The 18075-nt window shown below is 41.4% G+C and overlaps 1 protein-coding gene and 1 pseudogene across 2 annotated transcripts in view; one reads left to right on the forward strand and one right to left on the reverse strand.

Moving 5' to 3' along the window:
* The window catches only part of Smyd4 (SET and MYND domain containing 4), a 46365-nt gene that overhangs the window by 4398 nt on the left and 23892 nt on the right, over positions 1 to 18075 (forward strand).
* On the reverse strand, positions 4586 to 4974 carry LOC148002966 (large ribosomal subunit protein eL37-like; annotated as a pseudogene).

Here is an 18075-nt window from a genome sequence, read left to right on the forward strand (position 1 = left end):
CACTTCCTGGCTGAGTTGCCTGTGTCCCAGTGGTGATGTCTAAATATGTTTGGAATTTAAGAGAGAGACCTAGGATAGAGAAACAAACCTGGGGGATCTCTGTGGCATTTAGAGCCATAAAACTGACTAAGCCACCAAGCGAGAATGTGCGGATGCTTACTGCACGTGCTGTACTGTGACAGTATGCCTTCTGCTTGCTCATTTTGAAATGCTAATCAGAACCCACTAAATTAATTTCATGACCCACTGAATCATGACCTGCAATTTGAAAAAAGCTGAAAGATGTCTACAGCAGACTATGAGATCTGTGGGTCCCCTTTACAGAATTCCAGAACCGGTTGAAGTTGAGGAAAGCATGGCTAATAGGCAAACTTTTGGCTAGGTAAATTATTCTGGTTTACTAACAGAAACATGTCATAAATAAACAGGAATCTCTTGACTGTTTGGTACATTGGTGGGAATAGTTAAAGAGGAGGGTTTGTCTGACTGTAATAGAGGAGTTCCTTAAGACTCTAGCCTGGGCTCTCTCCCCCGTGCACTTTGTATCCTCAGCGGAAGTGCTTGCGTTCAGTCCCATGTCTTCAGTCTTCCCTGGAATGGCTCTAAAGTGGATCTCAAGTCCTGACCACTTTTCTGAGTCTCAAATTTATAAATCTAGCATATCCAGAAACAAACACATGATCTTAACATCAAAATCAGATTCCTTTCCAGTAGTCCCTATCCCAGTGAATTACAACCCTCTTAGGTTTAGTTCCAAAGCTGGAAATTATGGCCTGTTCTAAGCTTCACTTCTATTGCTGTGATAAAATATCTTAGCATAAAGCAACTTGGAAGAGGACAAGGTTTATTTGCCTTGCAATTCCAGGGTACAGTCCATGTTTCCCAGGAAGCCAAGGCAGCATCACATCCACAGTCAGGAACAGAGAGAGAATAAACACATGGATCCTGGCTTGCTTGCCTGCTGGCTCTTAGCAAGCTTTCTCTTCTTAGACTTCCTAAGACCTCTGCTCAGGGAGTGGTGCTGCTCACAGTGGGCTTGGTCTTTCCATATGAATCAATAATCAGCTCGCCTTCAGCCCACCCAGGTGTGCAGTCACTTCATTGAGACTCTCTCCGGGGTTGGGGATTTGGCTCAGCGGTAGAGCGCTTGCCTAGCAAGCGCAAGGCCCTGGGTTCGGTCCCCAGCTCCGAAAAAGAAAAAAAAAGAGACCCTCTCCGATGATTCTTGGTTATGTCAAATTGACGATTGAAGTTCCCAGAAACTGGCTGATTATGTTTTCTCTTCCCTTGCACTCTGTATTAAATATATTTTTCTTTCTTTTTTTTTTTTAATAATTTCTACAGTAGATATTGATGCCAGATTTTTTTACATTTGGTAAATAGGATTTCTGCTTCCTGGTAGGATATGATAGGTCACAGCAGTCAATAATACTCCTAAGGCAACTTAAAAAAACTAAAAAAATTCTACCATAACAAGCACATTTTAAAGACATCAGATAGCAGCAAGGTCTTGATGGAATAAAATTTCTGAAGGGAAATACTGCTTCTTAGCAATCATTAGCCATTTTCTTTCCTGAGGATAAACTGCAGACCAAGGAATGAGGACCAGCAAAGTGACCACTGGAGGAGACAGAAGTCACCAGAGCTCTTGCAGTCAGTTAGGTCTCATGTGATGGATTGACAAATGGGCAAATTCAATGCCAGAGTACAAAATCAGTTTTCCCCAGTTTTCAGGCATGGAAAGTCAACTAAAAAGGCAGAATGAACCTGCAGTCCTACAGTGTTGAGAAGCAAATTCCCATGGCCAGAAGGGACACTTTTAGCCTTAGCAAACACAAATGATCTCTCTGTCAAGACATTTGCCACATGTCTGTGATATGACAGCCACAGATCCAAGTTTAGGAACTCCTAAGACCAAAACCTGGAGACCTAAAGAAAGAAGAGTTCTTTCTAGGCTCTCAAACTAAAGCTCAGGAGGACCACTTCCAAGGACTAAAAGACTAGCTATACTGAAGTCTGCGGTGTTTCGGTTTTTAAGACAGGATTTTTTCATGTTGCACAGGCTGGCCTCAGGTTAGATGTTCCTGCCTTGACTTCACTAGTGCTAGCAGAAGGAAGCTTGCTGCATCAGCATGAAGACATTGAGTTCAAAAGCCTGGCACCCACATGTTAGAATTCTCTAAAGAAGTAGAGCTGATGGAATGGATATATGGTTTTGGTTTTGTTGAAACAGGTTTACTTTGTATATCTCTGGCTGTCCTGGAATTTACTCCATAGACCAGACTGTCCTGGAACTGCACAGACCAAACTGGCCTCAAACTCAGAGATCTGCCTTCCTCTGCCTCCTGAGTGCTGGGAGTAAAAGTGTGCTACACACCCAGCTGAATATATGTATTTAAACGGGATTGGCTTACATAGTATAGTCTGGGTAGTCCAACAGTAGCTGTCTGACACTGAAAGACTGAGAAGAGGCTGAGAAGCCGTACCTGCTGAGTCCATGGGGCTCAGCTGTGCCAGTCTGGCACTGAAAGCCTGGAGAATTCCTGGATTGCTGCTGGTCTTCAGTCTAGGTCGGAACCTGGAAGAAGTTCCAGGAATGCCTCACCGACAGACTCATAATCCAAACAGAGGCTGAGACAGGAACATCAAGAGTTTGAGGCCATGGGCTGGTGAAATGGCTCCACATTTACATTTTACATCACATAGATGGCCAGAAGACTTTGGGGGTCAGGATGGAAAGCCATGATCTGAATATAACTTATCACCCCAAAGGTGCATGTGATTTTAGTTGATGGATCCAACCTTTAAGAGGTGACTGGGTGAGGATCTTGGTGGAAGCTTTCATGATGCTATAATTCTTGTATTCCGCATAACTACAAGATCAGTCACAGGGGGATAATGCCAGGTTCCACGGCCATTTGAGCAGTAGTTTAGCCTTCTTAGGCATTGGCTACTACAGAAGTGGCCGTTGAATGTCTGAGCAGTTGGACATTGGCTACTACAGAAGTGGCCATTGAATGCCTGAGGAGTTGGGAAGGCTGAAATGGATCCAGGATAAACAACTTGATGGGCGGCTCTGAGAGCAGTGTACCCTGGTGCTCATTTCTCCAGGGAAAGTTTTCCAAATATTTCTATATCCCTGGGCACTTGGAAAGATATTGCAATTCCAGAACTGTCCTTAAAGGAACATTTTTGGTATTGTCCTTACTACAAAGTACTCTTGGGTTTCTGTTGTAGTGGTTGTTACTGTTACTGTTGCTTAATTCATTTCTATTTTTTTAAAGCAGTTCACACTATGTAGCCCTCCCTGTCTGGCCATGTGATCTCAAACTGATAATCACCCTGCTTCAGCTTCTGGAGTGGTGGATTGTAGGCATGCGTGACCATGTGCAGCTGTAGATTTCTTTCTTTTCTATTATATCTAGTTTTTACTTGTGGGAGGCATATGTGTGGAGGTCAGGGTACAGGTAACTTATAGGAATTGGTCCTCTCTTCCCACTGTGTGTGTCCCCAGGGATCAAACTACAGTTGTCCATCTTTTGGGGAAGCACTTTCATATGTCGAGCCATCTCACTAGCCCCAATTTTGTAGTTTGGTTTGGATTGAGGAGAGCTGTTTGGTTGTTTGGGGTCATAGGGATTGAACCCAAAGCCTCAGAAATGCTTTTTTTTTTTTTTTTTTTTTTGGTTCTTTTTTTCGGAGCTGGGGACCGAACCCAGGGCCTTGCACTTCCTAGGCAAGCGCTCTACCACTGAGCTAAATCCCCAACCCCTTTTTTTAAAATAATGTTTTGGTTTTGATTGCTTTAAGACAGGTTCTCACTATGTAACTCTGGCCCTTCTAGAGCTATATAGACCAGGCTTGCCTTGAACTCACAGAGATCAACCTGCTTCTCTCTTCTTATAAGTGCTGGAATTAACAGTGTCCAACACTCCTGACCAGCATTAATCTTTTTAACAACTGTGGTTTTCTTGACCACATCTTGGGATGCACTTCTATTGAGATGTGTTCCTTGTATTTTTATCCCCTACAAACTGGTGGTTTGATACTTTGTTCCTAGTTGGTAGTATTCTTTTAACAAACTGTAGATCCATTAAGATGTAGGGCCTGGGGGTTGGGGATTTAGCTCAGTGGTAGAGCGCTTGCCTAGCAAGCGCAAGGCCCTGGGTTCGGTCCCCAGCTCTGAAAAAAAGAAAAAAAAAAAAAAAAAAAGATGTAGGGCCTGGCTGACAGAGGTAGGTCAGTTGGTAGGCCTGTCAGGCTGTAGGCAGCTGTTTTCTGTCCTCTCCCACACCCTCCTGCCGGCAGGGTGAGCTGTTCCATCTTGTCTTCCCTGAAGTTGATGAAGGAGCCCTCTGAACCCATGAGGCAGAATACATTTTCCTCTGAAGTAGTTTCCAGCAGGTTTTTGGTCACAGCAACACAAAAGCTAACTATAAAACTAAGTTGTATATGAAGAACCCCCTTACTGCCAAAGCTGTCCTTTCTACTCTGCTTTTTTTTTTAATTTTTTAAAAAGATTTTACTTATTTATTTATTTATTTATTTTATATATGCTGAGTTCACTGTAGTTGTCTTCAGACACACCAGAAGAGGGCATCAGATCCCATTACAGTTTTGAAACTGGAACATTTGTTTTATGACCGATTGAAATCCTCAAGATGATCTGGATGCTGCAACAGCTGCCCCCTTGGTTTAGGTGTTGTTCCTTCACGGAATCCATGTCTGAATCTTCGGTAGACAATCTGTAGGTGCCTCATCCGACCAGTCCCGGTAGTGTTTCGCCTCTTAGCCTTGGCACTCCAGTTATATTTTCTCTTGTGCTTGGCAGGGTAGCCACATTTGCCGCAGGTCGACTTCTGAAGGTGGTAGGCCTTGGAGCCACAGCGGCGGCACAGCGTGTGCGTCTTATTGCGCTTTCCAAAGGATGACGTTCCTTTCGTCATCTTGCTTCTACTGGTGAGGCCAAAGAGCTCATTGCAGTGTATTAATCCATTGCTTTTAAGCTCAGCCTTCCTCAGTCTCAAGGCATGACAAAATGTAGTCAAGTTCTGCATCACAGTGTCACAGGAATGACTCCAATCCAATCCCGAGAAAGTGCTCATTCCCATCTGAAACCTCAGGAGCCCATCCTTAGGTCTCTGCACTCTGTTCACCACATAGTAGCCAGGTGTTTCAGGATAGTTGATCAAACTGTGAACCCCAAAACTGTGTTATTTATGGGGAAAAAAACCTGTTTCTAGTTAGAGTGTCGCTTAGCCTTAGCACACACCTTTACTCTCTGGCTGGAAAACAGGCACAACTTTAGTGCTCACCTTTAACTTGAAACAGTGAAGGTAAAGTTGGTTTGTAGAAGGAAGCACCCCTGTTTGAAAGTGATGTCTAGTTGGGTGGCAGACAAAGTGATGAAACAGAGAAAGATTTGACAAAATAGGATATACCCAACTCTCAGGAAAAAAGAGAGGAAAGGGAAGCTACTTAAGGTAGAGACAAGCAGCACAAGGAGAGAGGACCATACAGGAATACAGTAGTGTTCATGGAGATCCATGCAGTAGATTTGAGAGGGAGAGTTTAGCAGCACAGAGAGAGAGAAGGAGGCAGTTTTACCAGGAGAGCTTTACAGAGAAGGGTGGAAGAGAGAACAAGCTAGACACAGGTAAAGACAAAACTAGCAAGAGAATAGAAAGGAGACGGGAGATTAAAAAAGATTGCTAGAGTTAGTTTGAGGGCAAGCAAAGCAATTCAGAGGCCAAGAGAAAAGACAGATTATGAATAAATCAGCTGGGAGAGGAGTTTGAGCCAGAACAGCCTAGTTGAACCAGCCAGCTAGGGTTCAGAAAAAAAAAAAAAAAAACAAGAAAGGGTGATCTCTGTAGCAAGTCCCAGAGGCCAGAACGCTCTAGGCTTAGATTAGATTGTATGAAGCTAGAAGGGCTGGGCCTAAGTTAGCTGCTGGAGGCAGTAAGCCCCAAGGTGACAACTACATCAGTCAAATAAATACTATCACAGCCAGGGAGCAGAGGAAAGGAAGGACCAAGGATGAGGTAGGCTCTTCAAGGACATGCTCTGGTAACAAACCTCCTCCAGTTAGGTCTCACCTTGTTTTGTTTCTGTCTCCTGGAAATGTTGCCTTCAGATTATTATCTCTCAGTTGATTAATCCATTGATTAGATCAGAGCATTCCTGATCTAGCCTGGTCTAGTCGCTTCCTAAGAGTGTATCTCTGAATCTGTGTTGAGCCTCCCCCTCAGGAGTTTGGGGAACTTTTCATTTGTAGACCATAACACTGTGCTCCTTCTTTTCAAAGATATATAGTCAGAGAGCTTTCTAGTCCTTCTGTGTGTTTGCACGTTTGTACATAAATACATTATATCTTTTTCTCTATTCTCTATTCAATTACATTGTGTGTGTTGTTCTAGAGGGCTTTTCAACATCACACCTTAATCTTCTTAATAGTCATGTGATAGAACTAGAATAATAGAGTTATGTCCCAATTTAGTTGTTCTTTTTTCTACTGATGAGCAATTAAGCACTTTTTGGTGTTGTTTGGTTTTGTTTCACTATTGTAAATAGTGCTTCAGTAAACAATCTTTATGTGTGTTTTTCAGCACATAAGAAATTCAGATAGACTCTTAGACAGAGAATTGCTCCACCCATGGCTATGGGCATCATAAAATGAATAGATAGCGCCATATGTGCTCAGAAAGCCTTTGTCAGCTCACCATAAACAGTGCATGAGAGATGCTCCCAATGTTCCAAAGCAGCACTTCTTCCCTGGATTTGGTCCCCAGGACCACTACATATAAAATGAACAAAGGCAAAAAAGGCTGGTGTTTAATCCACAGTTTTCTGACCACAAGTGAAATAATATTCCTTTTCTGCCATTACGGCCCATTTGTATTTCCTCTGTTCAATTTGTGTCCTTTATCTATTTTGTTAGTGGGACATCTTACATCTGTCTAAGTCTGGCTGCTTAAATATTTGATATACTTCACTATATATGTTACTAATGTTTCTGTTTTTTTTTTTTAATCTTAAAATTTAATGGTGTCTTTCATTGCACAGTCAGCCATCCATATCCACATGTCCTGCATACCTAGGTTCATGCAACCTTTAGATGAAAAAATTTAAGCATGGGAATGAATCCCAGCAACTTCTCAAGAGCCAAACTTGAATTGCATCACACTGGACTGAGTTCATGTACCTGTCATGTGTAGGCACACCCACTTAGAACTTCCCGCTTGACACACATCCTCTAGACAGCACTCCGTGTCTGAACATTATTTCCTGCATCTGATTTTGTTTTTTAACTTTTTGTGTCTGAATATTTTATCTGCATGTGTTGTCGTGTACCATGTGCATGTCAGGTGTCCATGGAGGCTGGGAAAAGTTGACAGATTCCCCAGGACTGGAGTTATAGAAAGTTGTGAGCCACAACATGGGGGGTGGGAATTGAACCCAGGTGCTCTGAAACAGCATCCAATGCTCTTAACCATCTCCGTGGCCCTTTATTCTCTTCATTTGTTATAGCTTAGGTAGGTAGCCTTAGGATGCATCTGTACTGGACATGTATAGGCTCTTTTGTCATTAGGCACTGGGCCTTACAACATAACAACTATGTATATAGATATGGTATTTATATTATCTTAGCTATTGTAAGTAGTATATGGGGCCAATGGTAGAGATCTTACCTAGCATATGTAAAAGCCTGGGCTTAGTCTCCAGCACCATCACCCCCAACCCCACCATCCCTCACACATGTATAGACATGATGTGAAGAATAAACAAGAATGTTCAAGTTACATGCAACTACTATACCATATTATATAGGGATTTAAGCACTGGCAAATTGTGTGTGTATGCGTGTGTGTGTGTGTGTGTGTATTCACACAAACATCTATTATTTGGGCTGGGTTGTGGTTTTTTGAGTGTATTTTTTTAGGTTTATTTTGCATATGTCTGTGCATCACATGAGTGTCTCGTGCCTACAGACATTAGCAAAGGGCATTAGATCCCCTGGAACTGGAGTTACAGATAATTGTATGTACTGGGAACTGAACCCAGGTCCTCTGCAAGAGCAATAACTGCTCTTAACTGTTGGTCAATCTTTCTAGTCTCTTGGTTTGTTGGTTAGTTGGTTGGTTTTTTGGTTTGTTGTGTTTGTTTTTGTTTTTTGGGGCCAAGTTTTTCTATGTAAACCTGTTGCAGAACTTGCTGTGTAAAACAGGCTGAATTTGAACCCATAGTAATCCTGCCTCTGCCTCTCTAGTACTTAAACTATAGGTATGTGTCACCATATCCAACTTTGGTGTTTAAGATAAGGTTTTGCTATGTAGTCCTTGCTGGTCTGGTATTTGTCATATAGCCCAGGCTGACCTCAAACTCATGGCCATCCTCCTCCTTCAGCCTCAAACACTGGGATTACTAGTGTGTACCACATGGCTGACTTGTCATTTTCCTTTACAGCTTCTGAATTATATGTCTTGATTATAATCTATTCTACATCAAGATTATAAAAGTGTATTTTCTTCTAATGTTTTATACTTTCTTTTTTTTTTCTTTTCTTTTTTTCAGAGTTGGGGACCAAACCCAGGGCCTTGTGCTTGCTAGGCAAGCGCTCTACCACTGAGCTAAATCCCCAACCCCATTTTATACTTTCAACTCTTAAATCCATCTGAAAATTTTCTAGCTCATTGACATATAACTAGTAGATAAAAATTATGTGTACCTAAGGTGTTGTCTTAGTCAGTGTTCTACTGCTGCAATGAGACACCATGAACCAAGGCAACCCTTATACAAGAAAACATGTATCTAATGGCTTGCTTACAGTCTTAGAGACTTTAGTCCATTATCATCGTGGCAGGGAGTGTGGTGGCATGAAGGCAATGGTGCTGGAGAAGGAGCTGAGAACTTTACATCCTGATCTACACGTAGGGGAGGGAGGAGGGAGGGGGATTCTGGGCCTGGTGTGAGCTTTTGAAACCTCAGAGCCTACTCTCAGTGACACACCTCCTCCAACAAGGCTATATCTCCTAATCCTTCTCAAACAGTTCCATTCCCTGGTGACTAAGCAATGAAGTCCATTCTCCTTCAGACCACAATGTGATATTACAATATGCATATACATCTGAAATTAATGCCATATATAATGGATCAGTTTTTGTCAACATGACACATACCTAGACATAAAGGAAAGGTAATCTGAATTGAGGAATTGCCTTCAATGGATTAGCTGCGGACATGCCTGTGGGAGCGTTTTCTTGATCCATTGCTGTAGGAGGGCGTCTTCTACTGTGGGCAGCCCTACACCTAGGCAGGCGATCATGAGAAGAATGGTAGCTGTATACGCCTGGGAACAAGGCTCCAGCAGCCTTCTTCCAGTTCCTGCCTCCAGATCCAGCTTAATGAGCTCCAATCCCGACTTTACTCAGTGATACACATTTATCAACCCTTTCCTGCCCGGGTTGCTGCTATCACTGTTTTACCATAGCAGCAGAGAGCAAACTAGGATGGTATTTACCTTTTTTTTTTTTTTTTTTTTTGAGGAAGACAGTTTTGTACAGCATTTATTGAATGACCCATCTTTTCCCCAGTGCTTCAAGATGCCGATCTTACTGACGTTACTGCTTACTTTTTAAATTTGTTTACAGAGTCTGCGTGCCAAAACAAAGATCTAATTACTATGACTTCATTCATTTTATAACTCTTTGAGTTTCAGCTTAACAAAAACCCAGCTCAAATTTGAAATTTGTAACTATGAAACTAAAATTTTCAAAAGCAGATATATATTTTCAGGCTAGCTTGTACATCGAGGCTTGGACATGCCGTCAGACTCCATATTTATTCAACAACCAACAGACTTTGCATTTGGTAATACTGCACCCATACTTAGCCCAGGATATACTCATAGATTACTAGCCCTAGAGAAGAAGACCTTCTTTCTGGAGAATTTCATTGAAACGTTCTGGGAAGTCCTTATTTTATTTTTCAAAAAAGGGTCTCACCATGTAGCCCTTGCTGTCTGGGAACTCACTTTGTAGATCAGGCTGGCCTTGAACACATGAAAGTCTTCCTGCTTCTGCCTCCTGAGTATTTGGAGTAAAGGTGTTGGCCACTATGCCCAGCCTTGGGAATAGATTGGCCTAACCTTGATCTCTCACGTTTCACTTTGGTCAAAGATGCTCAGTTTCATTTTTGATGGCCCAAACTTCATATGTTCTAGAGGTCAACCCTGTTTCTTCTCAAGGAACAGTGTCCCCACTGAGATTTACTAGTAGAAGGAAAGGAGCACTCAAAAAGCAGGGAGCCCTCCCATACAAGTGTGATTTCTTAGCTAATAATGAAGCCGGGATGCACACAGCACAGCCATTATGGTTTTCAGAGCCTTTGTCATGCCATGGACATTTGCCCATGTGAACTTTAGAACTGGCTTGTTGTGTTTCATAAAAAGTGTTGTTGGGTCCTTGATTGGGATTGTGTTAAATTTATAGATTCATTTAGGGAGAGCTGACAACTTTACAATATTAAGTGTTTTCATCCGCAGCAAAGGTTTTCTTGCCACTTACTTGGGCTTTCTTTTATGTCCTTAAGTAAAGGTTTATAGTTTTCTTTATATCAGTCTTGCACATTTCCTGTTAGATTTATTTTTACTTGTAAGGTTTCCTTGGTTGGTATTGTGTATAAACATTTTCTCCCAATTACATACCATAATTGATGGTTAGGAGTATAAATAAAAGGTAGAATTTTTTTAAATTGCTATATGAATGACTGTTTCACCATTCTTCAACATCATTTCATTTTTATGGCACTCTACTTGGCATGTTTAGGTTAAATGATGATATCTGTACAGAGTATTCCTCTGATCCAGTAGTTGCACATCTTACTTTTTAACTTTCATAATGTAGACACACATCTACACTGTGTTGAGTACTAATACACATTTAAGTATTTACCATAGACTTATAGTATGCAGCGTGCTTCAGTTCAAGGAAGTTGCCCTATGTTCCTAACACTAACATTTTTCATCACAAATATACATTGACCTTTATCAAATTTTAAAAGATATTTTGAGAGAAATGATCATCTTTCTTAATCTTTTAGTGTAAGATTTTCTATAATGATAGTTATAAATAATATTAACCTACATATCTCTTCTATTCTCCTTGTTGACTCTTAGAATCAGAGTGTGATCGTCTCAGAATGAACCAGGAGCTTCTTCTCTGTCTCTCTGCTCTTGTCACTTATATAAAGTAAGGATGCTGTGTATATCTGCCAGCTAGGCCTTACGTACAAAGGGTGCCCATCACGACTTTCCAAAACAGTTCTTGCCACATTCGAACTGTAATATTGTTATCCAAGAGAATATCTTCACTCCCAGTGATGGCTAAAAATATCTAAAGGTAAACACTGGTGATTGCTGTATTTGTTGTTGCTGCTGCTGCTGCTCCTCTTTCTTTTCTATTCTTTTTTTGAGGCATGATTTTACTATGTAGCCCTAGCTAGCCTGTAACTTACTATGTAAATCAGGCTAGCCTCTGTCTCCTGAGTGCTGGTATTAAAGGTGCATACCACCACATCCAGCTACATTTTCTTTGAGATGATTAGGAAAACATAAACATAAATATAGATGAATGCTAGTTACAAAATTGTCACTTCCAGTCAAACTTTGTACCTAGTCTAAGGCCAAAGTAAGGATTTCCCACTTTGCAAGCTGGCTCCATTAGGAGGCTTTTCTTCTCTTGGTCTCACTAAATAGGAGGGAGAGAGAGTGGAGGGAAGGAGGAGAGAAAGGGGTTGGGAAGTGGGAGGTAGTTTGAATGAGAATACGCAGTAGGCTCATATATTTAAATATTTGGTCCCCAGTTGGTAGAACCGTTTAGAAAGATTAGGAAGTTTGTCTTAGGAGCTTTGAGGTTTCACAATTTCATGCCAAATCCAGTCTCTCAAAGAGAGTGAGAGAGGGGGATCTGTCTCTCTCTGCCTGCAACATGTAGAGTTCTCAGCTACTACGCTAGTGCCAAGCCTGTGTGCTTCCCACCACGATGTTCAGGAGTTAACTGTAAGCAAGCCTCCAGTCAAATGCTTTCTTTTATACTTAACCTTGGTCGTGGTATCTCTTCGCAACAATAGTAACCTGTAGTGGTTCCAATATGCTTGGACCAGGGAATGGCACTTTTAGGAAGTGTGGCCTTGTTGGAGTGGGTGTTTCACTGTGGGGGTGTGCAGTAAGACCCTTGTCCTAACCACATGAGGTGGCCTTCAGATGGAGATGTAGAACTCTCAGCTCCTCCTGCTCCATGTCTGCCTGGATATTGCCCTGTTCCCACCTTGATGACAACAGACTGAACCTCTGAACCTGTAAGTCATCCCCAATTAAATGTTGTCCTTATAAGAGTTGCTTTGGGGGTTGGGGATTTAGCTCAGTGGTAGAGCGCTTGCCTAGCAAGCACAAGGCCCTTGGTTCGGTCCCCAGCTCCGAAAAAAAGAAAAGAAAGGAAAAAAAAAAAAAAAGAGTTGCTTTGGTCATGGTATATGTTCACAGCAGTAAAACCTCAACATAACCCTAAGACAATGAATGAGGAAGGGTGTTGTATGGCATCCTTATCTCTAAAAGCTCACCTAGCATAGAAAACTCATGAAAGCTAGAAACCTAGAGTTCACTGCACAACCTACAGGTAGCTCAACAGGAAGGGGAGTGTCCCTTGGAGCCAGCCCAGTGGGTCTGAGCCTCTTCTGTGCAGCTAGGCAGCTGAACTGACCTGACAGTGTCTCTCTCCAATCCTTACAGCTTCTATATGCATAAGGAAGGAGGCACCTGGTGCCTCCAGTCAGTTTCACACACTTACTAGAGCTGCTGCGTCGTGTACTTCCTGTGTTTAGCAAGCTTCTCTGTAGGATAGACTATTTCACCTCCATGCAACATCCTGTGTTTCAGGAGCTTTCCACCAAGGTAGACGTTTTCCTCTGAAGAAATTGCTACACATCAGAGGTTAAGACTCGAGGAAGGGCTGGAGAGATGGCTCAGTGGTTAAGAGCACAGAGGTCCTGAGTTCAATTCCCAGCAACCACATGGTGGCTCACAACCATCTGTAATGGGATCTGATACCCTCTTCTGGTGTGTCTGAAGACAGCTACAGTGTACTCACATACATGAAATAAATAAATAAATAAATAAATAAATAAATAAATAAATAAATAAATAAATAAATCTATCTTAAAAAGGGGGGCGGCTGGAGAGATGGCTCAGCGGTTAAGAGGTTAAGAGCACCGACTGCTCTTCCAGAGGTCCTGAGTTCAATTCCCAGCAACCACATGGTGGCTCACAACCATCTGTAAAGAGATCCGATGCCCTCTTCTGGTGTGTCTGAAGACAGCTACAGTGTACTTATATATAATAAATGAATAAATCTTTAAAAAAAAAAAGACTTGAGGAAGGAGAAATTTAGCTCTTTGTATACTAGTTACAAGCCATATGGAAAAGGATGAAATTAGACTTTTATACAATATACAAAATTAAGTGAAACAAACATTACAAACTTAAAGAGCTAAAACTATAAATCTCTTAAAAGAAACTTTGTGACTGGGTTTGGCAGTGATTACTGGATGTGTCAATAGTATAGCCATTAAAAGAAAAAATAAACTCGGCTTTATCCAGATTAAACTGTTGAGAATCAAAAGAGTATCAAAAGAATAAAAACACAGCCCCAAGTGGAAGCCCAAAAAGGGAAGCAAATACTTTTTAATCATTTCATCAGAGTATTAATATCCAGAGTTAATGAAGAACTCCTACAACGCAACAACAATTTTAAACTCCAATTCAAACAAGCAAATAACTTGAATCAACATCTCCAAAGACGATGATACACAAACAGCCAATAAACATATGAAATTATGCCTTTCAACATTAATGATCAGGGAAATGCAAATCAACACTGAGATAAGATACCACTTCATGGTCGTTAGACAGCTGTTACTCAAAAACAAAAACAGAAATGGTGGTGAAGATGTGTAGAAGTGGGAACCCTTCTCATAGCCAGTGGGAATGTAAAATGATACAACCATTGTGGAAAATTGCTTGAAAGTTAGAGAATTATTGTATGATTCAGTAATCCCACTTCTGGGTTTATACCCCAAAGAACCAAAAGCAGGATGTGAGCAGATACTTGCACACCAGTGTTAATAGCAGCATTATCCACAGTAGTCAGAAGCGGAAAACACATTGTCTTAGTCAGTGTTTTATTACTATGAAGAGACCATGGCCACGGCAACTCTTATAAAGGGAAGCATTTAATTGGCTCTGGGTTACAGTTTCAGAGGGTTAGTTCATTGTCATCATTGAGGGGAGCATGGTGGCATGCAGTGTCAGAGCAGCCTCCCACTGGAGAACAAGCTGAGGTAGAACAGAGTAGAATGAAGGCTATAAAGACTGATGATCCCTGGCCTTATAATCTTACTACTTGTGCATTAATAAGCACTGGCTTCTTATTTCTCTAGTTCAAGGACCTTTTGCTGGCCAGGCAAGACGCCTAGAGTTCGTTAACTCTTTGTGAACTAGAGAGAGAGAAAAGAAAAAGAAGAAAGGGGGAATTCAAGCACATACCTAGACATATGCACACACCCATTCTGACCAGAACCCAACCACTTGTCTCATCAACTCCACGTGTTCATGCATACTTTATACATACACATATACCCCTACATGTATGTAAGTATGTATGTATGTATGTATGTATGTATGTATAGATACACACACATATATACACATGCACACACATATATATATATGTATGTATGTGGATATACACACACCCACATATATTGGTGGGTGGATGAGGCAGAGGCCCAGATGCCACCATCTTATTTCTTTTCTCTCAGCCATTTTATACCTGTATAAACAAAAGTTCTTTAGAAAATTACCTCATAGATAAAATGTTATACAAAAGGAGAGTTACAGAAGGATGTTGATAGTTAGGTTCAAAGTTGTGTTACATTTTATAAGCTCATTATAAGCTCAAAACAACAGTTTCACATGGCCTCTGTACAGTCTGATCTAGGCCTAGAATGTTTTAAGCCTCTGAGACTTACTGCTGAATAAGCTCACCTTTTCTAGTTCTTCCTGAATTCTGTTGGCTAGTTTAACCCAGCTGTTGTTGCTCAAACTCCTCTCCAAGATGACTGATTCAGCTTGACTTCTCTCAGTTTCTGACTAAAATGCTCTGCTTAGCCTGCTACCAATGCTGGCAATCTGTCCTACTCTTCTGGCTCTTTCCCATTCTCTGGCTCGTTCTGTCTTCACCTTCCTATCTCTGCAACCTGTCTCTGTACAGATGCCTCAATAAAACCTCCTCTCTCTCCCTCCTCTCTCCCTCTGCAATGCTCCCTCTTATGCTGCCTCTCTTTCCTCTCTGCTCGTGTGAGAGTTGGGCACACTATTCTGTCAGATATTTCTCTGACTCGTCACTTTATCTGCCTCTTAATTAGACATCACTTTCAAACATGGATGCTTCCTTTTGCAAACTAACTTTACCTTCATTGTTTGGGATTAAAAGTATGTATTAAGGGCATGTCTGAATTCCAGCCAGATCACATAGACTTAGAAGGTCTTTGGATGTGATCAGAGCAGCCTTGTTGCTGGAACCTCAAAGTGACACACTTCCTCCAACAAGGCCACTCCTACTCCAATAAGGCCACACCTTCTAATCCCTCTCAAGTAGTGCTGCTCCATGACTAAACATTCAACTATATGAGCCTATAGTGTCTATTTTTATTTAAACTACTATACATAAATGTATACAAATACATGAATGAATAATGAAATATTATTCAGTCATTTTTTAAATACTGAAATTCTGTGATGTGCTGGTGTATATTAAAACTTGAAAATTTTTTATCAAGTGAAATAAACCAACCTTAAAACAGACAGATATGCTCTATTCAGCAAGGCTTGGTTCTGGAAACCTGAAAAACAGACATGTGTAGAGAAAAGCTGTTAGGGTACTCTGTGTTCTCACTGATGGACAGGTATCTACTATGCCACAGCCTGGAAACTCCGTTCATTTATTGTGTACAGCATAAGTGGGCAGGTTAGCTAGTCTTGGTGGGCAGTCTTTGTAGAGGAGCAGTATGGGGTTACAGTCATCCCAGAGGAGAGAGCTGTGGTTTCTAGTTTTTAGACATACTATCAGCATCCTCACAGGACCAGAGAAAGGCTTTGCAAATCCCCATAGGTCTGAAGTACAGACGTGTCAACAGAACATGTTCATTCAGGACTTCATCCACTCCCCCACAGTATTTTATGATCCCTTTATATAAGGAACCTGTAAGAGGGACAGCAGAATGGCTCTGTAGGCAAAGGCACTTGCCATGCAAGTCTAACAACCTGAGCTTAATCCCTAGAACCCACAGTGGGAGCAGAGAACCAACTCCTAAAACCTGTCCCCTGACATCCACATGCGTGCCATGGCATATATTACATGCTTATACATGCATACATGCATGCACAAAATAAATAAACTTAAAAAAAAAAGAAGAAGAAGACAGCAGTGATAGCCAGAGGTGGTGGTGCAGGCCTTTAATTCCAGCACTGAGGAGGCAGAGGCAGGCAGATCATTGAGTTCAAGACCAGCCTGGTCTACAGAGTGAGTTCTAAGACAATACAGAGCAACCTTGCCTCAAAAGAACAAAACGAAACAAAAGACATCAGTGATGGTTACACAATATGATAAATGTGCATAATTATGTACTTAAGTGTTGATTAATATGTATCATATAATAAAAGCTTGCCTGTTCTGTGTTAATAGTAAGAATTATTTCTACTGTGTGTGTGTGTGTGTGTGTGTGTGTGTGTGTGTGTGTGTGTGTGTGTGTGTGTGTGGTGTATGAGATTCATACAGGTGTGTATGCCTGTGTGCGCATGTAACATGGAGGCTAGTGGAGGGTGTCAGGTTCTCTACCTGTTTTTTTCTGTTTTAATAATGATTTAGCCTGGCAATGGTAGTTTATGCTTTAATTTCAGGACTTGGGAAACAGAGGCAGGTAGATCTCTGATTTCAAGGAGAGCCTTGTCTACAGAGTAAGTTACAGGACAGCCAGGGCTACACAGAGAAACCCTGTTTTAAAACACCCCCCAATAATAATTTTATAAATTTAATTATAAAATACCTTGGAAATAATATAAACATCATACACTAAATTTAACCAGACCCAAAGTCTATACAACTCAGTAAACTTCTATACAATTACACTAGGCTCTCAGGACTGAAGCTGTGGAGTTCACATTAAACTTTATACTTCCGGGGCCGGAGAGATGGCTCAGCGGTGAAGAGCACTGACTGCTCTTCCAGAGGTCCTGAGTTCAAATCCCAGCAACCACATGGTGGCTCACAAACGTCTGCAACTCAAGTTCCTGGGAATCTGACACCCTCAAACACACCAGTGCACATAAAATAAAAATAAATAAATTATTTTAAAGATGTATACTGTTATGCTCACTTCAGCTACACACATATTAAAATATACACTCTCAGCCACAGTGATAGGGAGTGATATTTGTTCTGATACTCAGGAGGCAGAGGCAGGAAGGTCTCTCTGACTTTTAAGCCATCCTGTTCTACATAATGAGACTCAAAACAGCCAGAGCTACATAGAGAAGCCCTGTTGCAAACAAAGCAAAACAAAACAAAATTTATACTTTTATTATCAAATTTATTTTATGTACTTATCTACCACCACCACAAAAAAAAAATGCATGCCAGAGTTGGAATATACCCTCTGTGACACATATCAAAGAAACACATTCTGTTCCTTTGAGGAAAGGTATCATCTTGAACATGGAGCTGCTTCCTCCCCATCCCCTACCCAGTATGGAGACTGGCTCCAGTGACCCCTACTGTCTTTGCTCTGACTCTTTGCTGGAGCTAAGGCACGGGCAGGACCATACCTACTGCTGGTGCTCATATTGGCATAGGGTGAGGAGATGGGGTGTGTGTGTGTGTGTGTGTGTGTGTGTGTGTGTGTGTGTGTGTGCATATGTGTGCATGCATGCGTGCGTTCGTGTGTGTAAAGGTACTTGCTGTC

The sequence above is a fragment of the Rattus norvegicus genome, chromosome 10, assembly GCF_021556685.1.
Source record: "Rattus norvegicus strain SHRSP/BbbUtx chromosome 10, alternate assembly SHRSP_T2T, whole genome shotgun sequence".
In the NCBI taxonomy this organism is placed as follows: Eukaryota; Metazoa; Chordata; class Mammalia; order Rodentia; family Muridae; genus Rattus; species Rattus norvegicus.